A 10,809-nucleotide genomic window follows, 5' to 3' on the forward strand; every position below is an offset into this window, starting at 1 on the left:
AGTGTAGTAGTTTTATTTTATTTTCTTTATTTATTTTCACAATTATTTTACTTAGCTAGCTTTATGTACTCTGGATACAAGTACACTTTGGTATGCTGAGGAAGTTCACGTTTAGTAAACGCGTCTACTAATGCGCAATATTTGCGCCAGTTCGTTGAACCACTTTTAAAAGCCTCTAAATGCTGGCAGCCTCATAGTTAACTACATACAACATTTACTTTGGAATTTGACCATTCTTGTAGTTTTGTTAGATGGAAATCGCTTGGAAAAATTAAGAGAAAAAACTTGTAAACACGCCTTCAAAAAAATAAATAACGTTTAAATAAAAGAAAAATGAAAATAAAAAAACTTAAAATAAAAAATGCAAAAGTACTAACTAAATTAAAATAAAGATGATAAATATAAAAAATAAAATGCAATTGGGAAAATAAAACAAGGCGTGTTTATGGGCGTTTTTAGTTGCTTTCTAACGTATTTTAGTATTTTAGTATTTTATGCCTGTTTTATAAAGTTAGATCAACTAACTTAAGTAAAGTGTTAAGACTTTAAGCGAAATCTAGTTACTAAACTGTATAAGAATAAAGAAATTAACAGGTTTATTTTTTGTGCAATTTTTACGTATATTAAATTGTTTAACTCACGTTTTGGTATATATTTAAAATTAAAAGTTATTAACTTGTTAAATGTATATACTATTTTTATGAACACAAATTAATGAGTTGTTCCATATTAAAATGTACTTAAGGATACTTAACACGGAGGTTGCTGAATTTTAAATTCTTTACTCAAATTAAGAAAATGTAAAATCCGCCCACCATTAAATGAAATGATTAGCGAATGAATGATAATTGAGGTAGCGATTACCTGCTAAAAAAATTCATGAAAAATATAATTTCTTTTAGATTTAAGTGAACTCGTTTTAACTGCATGAAGATAAAATTCCAAATAGTAAAAATAAAGTATGCGGTTTTTATGTATGAGGTAATTATAATATAAAACAGAAATTAATAGTCTGAATATTAGAGTTAATAATTAAAAATTTATTTTTATTATACACATTTCTGTATACATTATAATGAATTCCTTAAGTGAAGACTTAAAGGAGATTGAAGGTAAAAAATAATTGTTTATTTGAAAATAACATTTTATTTAATAATAATGTATAGTACATTTATAGAAGTTACCTAAGTATATTTTTTATATACCAATTTTCCTTTAATGGAAAATTGGAAATAGACAACATTATTCCCTACAAATGAAAACCAGAAAATCACTCATATTAAAGTTCTTAATGTTAAATATAAACTAAACCCTTTGTTTAGCCATTGTTACTTTGAACAGATCAACATATCATATCTTATCAAATAGTTCGCTAGCAAGCTAATATGCAAGAAAAGTAGCTATTGAATTTAAAATCGTTCAATTAAAAAATAATTAATGGATTAAAACAGTTTGGCCCATCTTAATAGTTGTTTATGTAAATATATTTCAAACAGTCCGCTAGGAAACCTCACATCTAGGACGGTTTTTGACTACTACACATCTTTAAACGAAATGTCGACGCAGCTCAATATTTCTCTAATCTGGGTTCCCGGTTATAGGAATATTTTCTGCAATTACAGAGCAGACGAGCTAGCCAGAAAGTGTGCTTCAGGACCGCACTTGAAACACCTAAATAATCTGGGCGTATCGCTAACATCATGCAAATTATTACTGAGTTCTTTCTCTACTGAAAAAAGATCTGTATGCAATCTGGCCACGTTCCGTTGAAAAGAAATCCAAAATTCTTATTGAGATACCCCGTACAGAGGTTTACATACAAATCACTGAAAACTGGGGAACCATTCTAAAAGATCTCCTTTTCCTACCTTTCAAATCGACGTTGTAGAATTAATTATAGAATAAAATTTAATTTATTTTAAAATTGTTTAAAACATTCCTCAAAAAAAATAAAATTAAATTAAATTAATTTTATAATTGTTGAAAAGATTCCTCAAAAAAATAAAATAAAAAAATAAAATAAAAAAATAAAAAATTCTTCAAAAAAAATAAAATAAAGTTAAATTTAATTTATTTTCAAATTTTTTAAAAGATTCGTCAAAAAAATAAAATAAAAAAAAGTCAATTTATTTTATTTAATTTAATAATAATTTTTTTAATTATTGACAAAAAATAAAATAAAATAAAATTCAATTTATTTTAAAATAGTATTTAATGTTATATAGGCCAATTCAATTTAATTCTTTCCAACGATTAGCATTTGTATAATTGAGAACCCCAGTTGAGAACAATCATTCCTGTAATTAAAATAATCTTCACATACAAATTCACTTAGTATCTGAGTGACAAATTGCGAAAGAAATTCTGTTACATAAGCAAAGAAAAATAACAACAATTTAGATTTCCTGATTACATCATACGAGTGTAAAAAATTCTAAGGAACAAGTTTTAATACATAATATTTATAAAAGACTAGAGCTAAAGTGGTAAATGGTAGTATAAAGCTTGCAACTATAAGTAACATATGTTTTAATAATTTTTTTCAAAGTCCGCATAATTTATTATTTATGCTAAATAAAGTAATAAAAATGCTATTTAGACTATAAATTACCGTTTGTTGTGCCATATTTCATTTAGTACTGAATTTCTTTCAGTTCAGTTTTTGCAATGAAAATACCCGTAATAATTAAAATCGTCTGAAGTTTAATCGACATAACCATTAGGAAAGACAATAAGAGCAACCCGCATAATTGCTACCATTTTCAAACCAACTTAACATTCCGTTATTTATGACAAATATAACAATTTGTAATAAATACTTTTAAGCTCATAAATGAATATATAAACTTGTACGTAGCTACTAATAGTTATCTAGATACACACATGCTGCATAATAAGATACAAGTTAATTGATAGTCTCGCGCTACAAATCGAGCTCAATTTTTCACCGAACGATATAAATGACTTTTTAATTGTTGTACTTGTTGTGTACTCATATGTTGTTGTTATAGGCAGACGTTGAAATTGCTTTTTCAGCTGTTGACTGTTGATTAAACTAAAGTTGCTGTTAGTAGCCAACACCCAAGATAGCCAAAGGCAGCAATAAGAGCAAAGTGAAACGGAAACGCCAATGAAAGTGGAACGGAAAATGATAACAAGTGCGAAAATGTCGGGCAAAGTTTATATGTTGCTAACAAAAATATAGCAGCAACTGTTGAAAATTATGCCTAAAATATGGATTGAAGTGGAATAATTAATTACACTAAATGTTAGAAAGTAACTGCGGTTGTAAAATACAATTCAGTTTCACCACAAAAAGATCAAAATTTTAAAATACCAAAAGATTCATATATACATTCATATATATTCATATATATTACATTATATTCATATATAAAAGGCATAATATTCATATGTATAGTATATAGTATTTGATGCAAAGCTTTCAGTACTCATATGAATCATCAACGAGTAATATAGGAATGCAAGTTATGTTTATTATTATCCCAGATCTTGTAGGTGTGTAAATAGTTTTATGCTAATTAAGCATCTGCAATGATTTTTTTATTTTATTGTTTTTTTTGAAAATAATTTTAACATACAAACTCAATTGGCCTTCAACTGTATTTTTTTTTCTTCAACATTGACTTATATAGTCCCAATATATATTTTATTAAAATTCTTGAGAAATACGCTAATAATAGTCCTACTGACGCATTTATGTGTGAATCCACACATGCTAATGTGCAGACTATTTTGAATTACAAAATAGTCTTCATTGCAGACACTCAGCACTATTAATGAACAAGGATATTTCACTCAATCTTAGGTTTATTTATGCTAATTTCGTTTCTTACATATAAACGTATTAAGCATCTTAAATGAAAATGTTCGGTGTTGCATCAATAGGCGGCAGATATTTTGACAATGCTTGTGAAAGGGTTATGTGAAGGGCTTCCTTTAATGCCATGTACTATTATTGATTGTTTACGCAGTTAACGCATAATGTATTATTTATTAGTTTGTATTCTGAGAAGTACAAGGCAAGTGTTAAGTAAAATGTTAAGTTTATTTTAGATTGCAGACTTTATACTGATATTGTAAGATTTATATTTTTAGTTTCTTATTGCAGATTGCTTCGGAAAACTGTATTTTAATAAATTATAAATAAAATTAAACTTATATTTTCTTACTTATATTTATTAATATTTCTTTGAAATATTTATTTATTATTTATTTCTTATTTCTATTTATTACTTATACTTACTGTACTTATGAAAAAATAATCAAATTAGAAGGGTTCGAAAAGTAATGAAGAAATAATAACAATAATTTTTTAGTTAATTTTTTGAAATATGCCTGAGCACTTAACGCTGTTTCGAGTATTGCCAAGTACTTATCATTAGTAATTTTAGGAAATATTCAAATTATTTATAACAACAAATTCATTTATAATTTGTTGGATTGCAAGTGCTAGACTTAGAACTAGTGCCTCTCAAATTAAAAGCGGTATATAAATATGGTATATAAATAATATAGCATCTTCATCGCATCTTTCTTTGAAATCATCTGAAAAATTGTGGCTAAATGAGGGTATGCCATTTAGCTTATAAATTGTTATTTTGACTGCGCTAAAGTCAAAGTAAGTAGGCTATTGAGTTACTAAAATTTGCCTATAGTAATTTCTAGAATTTCACTGCTAACTTCCAATTCTTAGTTAGTGGATCTAGATTTCTAATGTCAAGCAGGCTAAATTCGAATACGTTATGTTGGAGTGGCAGCCTTGTACGCCAAAACCCTTTTGAGTACATATAATGATTCGTTGTGATACCACAAATAAAACGTTGTTTACATTACAGACCAAAAGAATCTTCAAAATAGGTAAAGAGATCATTATAATCGGCATAGACTAACAACATTGCGTATATTTCATACATGCATTTGTCCATCAGCATTGATCGAACAATAATACTGAACTGATTCCATTTTATTGAAGAATATCGTGAGGTCTCACTAGGCTCTTCATCTACCCAGATTTTTTTGAATATCACTAGATATTATGATTTAATGGCCATTATATAGAGACCATTATAATCGGCATAGACTAACATCATTGCGTATATTTCATACACGCATTTGTCCATCAGCATTGATCGATAAATAATACTAAACTGATCCAATTTTATTGAAGAAATCGTGAGGTCTCACTAGGCTCTTCATCTACCCAGATTTTTTTGAACATCACTAGATATTATGATTTAATGGCTACTTTAGCCGTGTAACCGATCCCTAACTTATGTAATCGGAAGAGTCTTTTTCTATTAATTGGTGTTTGGTGCTTTGGCACACTTCGCCAAAGATATTTATTAAATATTTTAATCTTTGAAATGAATTCCTACTGAATCACAGAATAATCACTAAAGTAACACCTTCAAATTTCTAAGTTGTCCAACCGTAATCCTAACTCTGTGATCTAGCTCCAGAGTCTGAAGTAATAACTTTATATTTCTGAATTGTATTAAATTCCACAAGACCGCGTGAGCATTGCAAGATTTATTGCAATTCTTTCTGGTCATTCGTGTATAAGAATTAACGCAAGGAAACTGCGCATTCCTCATAATCCTCACTGCAAAAGTTGTGGAAACTAGCAGGAAAAAGAAATCATAATACATTTTCTCTGTGAATGACCGACTTTGGTGTGCAGAAGAGATAGGTTTTCAGGAAGACACTTTTTGATAGTTTATCAAACTGTTTATTGGTGCAGATTAGAGATCTATTAAATTATGCAGTCTTCTATATTAGGACTTTTTGCGAGAAATGTGGTAACAAAGTCACTAATTAAGGTATATGGAACTTATTTAATGATCTGCCATGACAATCAACCAAATTCTATTAACGAAACTAAAGTGTAATATATAGCATATATATCTATCTATTACCTTTTAGTTTTTTTGAAAATGCAACAGATGACGTATTAAAATAAATTACTTATTTTGTTGTATTTTAAATAATGAAGCTGCTCTCAGTATTATTGCTATTTTTTTCACGTATATATGTGTACGTATACAAATATGAATGTAAGTAAATTGAAACGTACATCTATTATGTTTATTTCAATTTTATTAAGCATTCTTGAATTATTTTTAAACGCAAAAATTAAGTATTCTAACTTAATAAAGCTCTAAAGATAACAAAATTAAGATAATAAAAATATATTAAGTAAGTTTGCTTGTAACTTTGTGTTTTCTATTACAATTTAGAACAATTTTTCATGTTCACACCGTTGAACATATTTTTTAACTAAAAAAAATCGCAATTTCACGTCAACTTCCTTAGAGTCACAATTATTTGTGAGTTGCATACTAAGTATTTACTTTTTTGTATCTTGAAATATTTATGCAGAGTAGAAGATTGCACAACTAAGAAGTGAACATGACTAGATCTAGAAAAAAATTATATATAAAAAAATTATAGTCAAACAATTTGCAGCACGATGGTAACAAAAAGGCCAAGACCTCAACAGCAGGAGTGAAATATTTCGAACTTTTCAAAATAAAACACAGAAAAAAAACAGTAATTCAGGAAAAAAGTCCACTGTCGGTTGACGCTGCCATGGTTCAGTAACTTAAATAAAAACATGAAAATATATGCAAAATTGCAGTTTCGCTGAGAAAAGCAGTTGCTTATCGGCACATTCATACTGTGAATATGCTGAACTGCAGCTGATGGCATCATTGCTGAGCTGTTTTTGGTAGGAGCAAATGTTTTGTTGATCCATAAAAGCAGCGAAAAGTGAATCGTAAACCAACGATAAGAAAAAAAAAAAAAATAAAAGAAAAATTCTAAAACAAGCGGCTACAATGTTCTTCAACTGAAATATGTTGCTCCTAATGATCTAGACATGTTTAGAACATTAACTTCAACTATTATTAAATGCAAACATAAACTGAAAACTTAATGAAAATTATAAACAATATTATTTATTGAGGTTTATTTTTTATTTGTTGTTTAGTGGACTTATGTCTATATCTAGAAATTCTAGTATATAAGAATTTAGCTAAAAAATTAAAATTGTACTGAAGTTAGAAATTTTTGATAGATGTAAAGCATCTTATTTTTTTATGGGTACTGTACTATTTATTTTAAATTTTTTGCAATCTATATTCAGTTTAACATTTTATTAAGTTCATTGCACTTCAACTAGCTCCATAGATAAACAGTGAAAATATCTCGATGAAATACTCTGAACACAAAGAAAGCATCTCTAAAGTTTTAACCCAACAGCCAATATACTTGAACAAATACTTAGTTAAAGGAATTATTTTTAACGTTGAAAGCTATAAAAATATATGGCTATATATTATTAAGTAGGTGTTAAAGGGCTAATTGAAAACCTGAGGTTGAACATAAATATGCCAAAATCATGGCTATTACAATGTTTCGGTCGATATGCACAGAAGAGAATTTTCTTGTGATTTTTTTGCTAAAAATTTAAAAAATCTTAGTAATTGATTTTTGTTGTGTAATCAATAATTTTTACATAGAAGTGAAGTTATAAAAATATATAAATATAATGCAATAAATTATGTCAAAAAATTAAATAAGTTTACTTCACGTGTTTGTACTGTTAAAAGAAAATGCACTATAAAGTCTAGTAGTAACTATTAATTATTTATGGTTTGCCGCTACTAAAAAACTGACTAACTGCAAAAATTATAGACACTTCATAAACTATTTTAAAATTTATGTTATTTATTTGATTAATAATTTTATACTATAGAAAAAATGCGATATATAGCATAAGGAAGGAAAAAATCTCCAGAAAGAACAATCTTTAAATATGAAAAACAAAAAAAGAAGTATTAAAATTTTAAAAAAAAGGGAAATAAAGTTGTTTTTATATTTTTAGATCGTCACTCAATAAAATATATATCATTATTATTAAATATTCATGAATATCTCTTATATCATAATGACGGGTGTTTTTTTAGCAAGAGGAGAACTATCGATATAGATACATACAACTGAGAATGTCAAACTGTGTTGACACTTCTGTTCAGTAAGATTTGAGAATTCATCATGAAATATTTAACATAGAACAACACTTCCAAATTGTGGAAATCTACTTTGAAAAAAATTAATTTGATGACAAAGTTTATAGAGAACTTCTATCGAAGAATTGTGTTTAGTAACTGAGCTCTTTTTTGGTTAAATAGGTATATCAATAAAGTAATATGGAGCGAAGATAATCCTCAAGCAGTTAACGAATCACAATTACATCCATTAAAATTGAATGTTTGGTGTGGTGTATACACTAGCGGTATCATCGATCCTTATTTCTATGGAAAGAAGAAATGTAAATGAAAAGTGCTATCGAACCATGCTGACTGAATTTTTGTTTCCAAAAATTAATCAGTTAAATAACGACGATATTATATTCCAATAAGACGGCGTAACTTGTCATACAGCGAGTTTAACAATCGATTTATTTAGAAATCAATTTGGTAACAACCTTTTATCCAGAAGTGGTCCTGTTAACTGGCACCTTCGTGTGCGATTTAACGCCTCTCGATTACTTTTTATGTTATGTGGGGTTACGTTAAGTTTATGCCAACAAACCAGCAACTTTTGAAACATTGGAAGAATGGTGGCAATATTTATGCCATCCTTGAAGCCATATTTATTGCAAAAAAATAGGGTTTTAATGCAAAAACTGGGTTTGGGTTTACCCTATAATGACTTTTGTCGTGGTTGTGACTTTAAGGATATAAAAAAACTGTTATCCATCACGCGCGTTAGTACCCATTTTTAGCTAGAAGAACATCAAAAATCCTAGAGGTCCCTTTTCTTACCGACCTGACCGAGCTATTATCTCTCAGCCAAGTTTATAGAACTGTCAAGTTGGTTTATATTTACCTAATGAAGGAGTCGTTGCCTTTTTCGGCGATTGGTCGTATACTGACATTTACTTTATGTATGAACAAACATCTGTTCTGTGGAACCACAATGGACTCAAGTGGGCTTTCTTGGGTACAAAGCTGCCACTCTTAACTAACCTAGATTTTTAAATTTTAAAAACAAAGACTTAGACTTATGTTAAAAACAAAACTCTTATTCTTATAAATATTATATTAATTTAATGTATATTAAATTGTGTACAACTTTTGTGTCAATTTAAACAAAATTTATTTATTAATAATAATTTAATAAAATTATTTAAATATTGATTTATTTTAATTACATATACTATATGCCTTTTTGTTATATTATATATATAGAAATAACTGAACATTGTGAAGTGAGAATTTGTTCTAATACTGAACATCTGCTAAACGTATTAGACTACAAAAGTGTTTAAACCATCATCTCAGTGTGAACTGCATTCGACTATGGTACAGTAGATTGCAGTGGAACTAATGATTTTTCAATCACGTGCTGGCATGGATACTGGTGTTTATGTAAACATTTTTACATATGTAAGATTATGAGATTTTAAGTCCTTTTCACATGCTGTTGCTTACACTTTGTTATACGAAAAAAGTATCCAGAACGTGTGATGTTTAGTATGGAAACAAAATTCAAATTAATAAACACCAAAAGAAGCGCCTTATTTTTGTCGCCATTTGACTAGAATCTTACACTTAGATAAGCTTAACAGAAGAGCTGTCTTTTCTTCTTATTCTTCTTATAGTGTATCTGTGACCTTAAAATTGGCTTAACTCCGAGGCTAATGCTGTTAAGGAAGCAGAATTTGAAATTTTGGTCTTTCAAATTCTACGAGCTCTATTTCTCTATTTTTCTATTTTTCTATTTTTCTTTATTATTATTTTATTTTTTAATCTTCTCTCTTTGTGTGCTCAATGGTTTGGGGCGTTCAACTGAGGTTTTGGTCACGTTTTGTAATTCGTGACGTAAGACGATAATCACTTGTTTTGAGTTGTTATTTTGGATTCTTGTTGTACTTATTATTATTGCTGACTGAGTGTTGCAGTGTCACATAGCAGTGGAAAAGGCACGAAGGGACATAAACATGCATGCAAGAACACGAACATGGTTAACGCCATTTAAGTATGCTACCAACTTGTATGGCAAATGAGTTAGAAATTCATTTGAATGTTGGGTCAATGTATGAAGATTGAAATATACTGATTTAAATGTGCAAAAATATATTTTATTTACACATAATATTAACAAAATATTCAGTCATTGAGTATGAAAAAAACTTAACAATTTAGTTATAATAAATATATTAATTTTAGATAAGAGTAATATTCGAATTATATTAAATTCCATTCAAAATACGAGTCACGACATTTTAATTTGTATCTGCAAAAATATTTGCAAGTTTTCAATACTAAAAAAATAATTAAAAAATTCATTAAATTTGATGTCGCTTTCTTTTAGTCAATAACTAATTGCCTTAAATATTAAAATATTAAACTGATTGGATTTCAAATAGGATTATGTGCTCTAAAAAGAAAATATTTCACAAAAAATAATAAAAAAATTAAAAGATTTATTTGCACCTTTACGAATTATTTCATTTTCATCATTTGGGATGGTACCTAAAAAATAATTTAATATGTAGAAAACTATTAATGGTTTATTATTAAGTAAACCATTAAATATCATAAATATTTTGAAAGTAATTAAATTTCCATTTGCTGGATTGAATATATTTTTTTGAATATATTTGATTTATATAATTATAAACTGCAAATAATTTCTCTAGTGATACCAGCCTTCTAACTATTTTGTACTCATGTTACTTACTGACTTACATATAGCGGACCCTTTCTCTCGCTCCTT

At 27.9% G+C, this 10,809-nt stretch overlaps 1 protein-coding gene across 1 annotated transcript in view; it reads left to right on the plus strand.

Moving 5' to 3' along the window:
- Positions 1-10,809, plus strand: part of LOC119669731 (GPN-loop GTPase 1-like) — a 109,350-nt gene that overhangs the window by 97,783 nt on the left and 758 nt on the right. The gene's annotated exons all lie outside the window — the stretch shown is intronic.

Source organism: Teleopsis dalmanni, chromosome 1 (assembly GCF_002237135.1).
Source record: "Teleopsis dalmanni isolate 2A chromosome 1, ASM223713v2, whole genome shotgun sequence".
In the NCBI taxonomy this organism is placed as follows: Eukaryota; Metazoa; Arthropoda; class Insecta; order Diptera; family Diopsidae; genus Teleopsis; species Teleopsis dalmanni.